This window comes from Montipora foliosa, chromosome 9 (assembly GCF_036669935.1).
Source record: "Montipora foliosa isolate CH-2021 chromosome 9, ASM3666993v2, whole genome shotgun sequence".
In the NCBI taxonomy this organism is placed as follows: Eukaryota; Metazoa; Cnidaria; class Anthozoa; order Scleractinia; family Acroporidae; genus Montipora; species Montipora foliosa.
In genome coordinates, this window is record NC_090877.1 from 30,835,682 (window position 1) to 30,837,778 (window position 2,097).

Consider the following 2,097-nt stretch of genomic DNA (forward strand, 5'->3'; position numbering starts at 1 on the left):
CTCTAAACCGATCGGCAACATCGGAATATCTTCCAGGAAAGAATCCTGATGCCGGGTCTCCGCCTTCCGCTATAATGGAGTCTAAAATATTTCCTCTTAAGCTTTATCTATGGATTTCCCACGAATTAGAGTTCGCCCTTTGCTATTTACAGAATACGCCATTGTTCAATCACGCACTGGAATGTGACCATATGGGTTCACCTTCTTGGTGGGACAAACAAAGCCACGTGACCAAAATCGTTGACGTTTGGCGCCGAAGTCAACGGCCACGCTTGTCTATGAATTCGCGGTCTACCTGTTTTGGTAGTATGTCCCCGTTACTCCCCCGCTATGTCCCAGGGGTCTGGGGGCCGTGGTTTACATTGACTGGTGCATTAAGAGATCCCTGTTTTACTACTCTTGAAACAACCCATCTCTTTAATAATGCTAACCGTAACCCTAATTACGACTAAAGGCACTGTTTAGGCTTAGGTTAGTCCCTGTGATAGTTTTAGGTTTTCCAGTATTTCTGTGAACTGTGACCTGCTTTTCCTTCATGCCCCGTGCGTGCGGCACACTTATAAGTTCACTGCGTGGAAGAGTATACCACGCTTAAAGTCTGATTGGTGCATCTTTCATGGGAAACTTTCATGCACGAGTTCATTGCAATTAAAATCGTTTCATATTTCCCTTCTTTTGAAGCAAACTTGTGTCTTCGTAATAATCAAGATAGCTGCCGAAGTAAAAGGGTCACAGCAATGGAAGATTTGATCATTTGGAAATTGTCGCTGCTTTATAGCCTTTCCAAAGTTGCGCATAGAGTGGTGCAAAGAAAACAATTTACTTTCGTCTTCCGTATCCAAAACCTGTGTGAAAACGCAGTCAGTTGGCAAAGACAAAGTACCGCATCGTGAGATGGTTCTGTTTCGCGATGCTCAAGAAAAAATTGCAATGGATAGCCTTCAATCCGCCAGAACACATATTAATTTTCTGACCGTAAACTTTCCTTGAAAAAATATTAGCCCTAGCTACCTGTGGCCGGAAAGTTTACAACTGCCTACAAGACAAGGGCTAATATCATCTCACCGCGGTTAACCATCGCCTAAACTTCGTCGACCCAGACAAACAAGCCCACAGCAGGGCATTGAAAAGACATGATGGGGAGTGAAACGAAGTATGCCTCGTAGGGGAACATCCATGCCGGGATCTCTACCATGCAAAGCTATTTACTTGGAAGTATCATTGAGCATATTGCCGATCTCTACAAAGAGCGATAAATCGCAAAATCCCTCTAAATGCACCGTTCGTGATCCTAAATAAAGGAAAGGAAGAAAATATACACTTTGCAGTGTCTCGGCGAATTTTTAAGCAGACAGGAAGAACAATTTCACGATAAAAAGAGCAGGTAGCCATTAAATTTCTTATGACAGTACATAGTTAATAGATGTAGGCTGGTTATGAAACTCGACAAGTTTCTTTGTTTCATGTTCTTGTTCGCTTTTTTGGCCTTGACCCTGCACAAAACCCGAGAAAAACACACTTTTTTCGGCAGGATAACCAATCAAAAGCTTCGACTAATTTATTCGAAATTAACTTGTGAACCAAAAACAAAAGATTGTGCAGGGTCACGGTCGGTTCAACATCTAATTGCGACTGTATTGTTCCTGCTTTTGAAATTCCCAGGGTTTCGTAACCAGTCCCTAGATTAACTATAGACAGTACTTTTATTTGGTTTGTTTGTTATGTTCAGGGGCACCCAACGAATCTGTTCCTCACATTATCTGTTCCCCAGAGGAATCTTGCTGGCTGGCAAAAGTACAGGTGTTTCGATGAGCTGACTGGGAAATTTTGTTATTGATAGAGGTTTTGCCTGGGAATTACTGACTTTTTCTAGCATTTCAACCCGAGCTGGCTGTAGAAACTCTGAAGACTGAGGACGACTAAAAAAAAATAAAAAAAAAATAAAATGAAAAAAAAAGAACCCCTTCCCTCTCCGATCCCAGAGAGTAGTCACAAACATACAACGGCTGGTCAGAGTGATTGCACTTGCGGAAAAAACCTGTTTTGTCCCCGTTTTGTCGCTTTTGTTCGGTCGTTTTGGATCGAGGGATTTGAAAG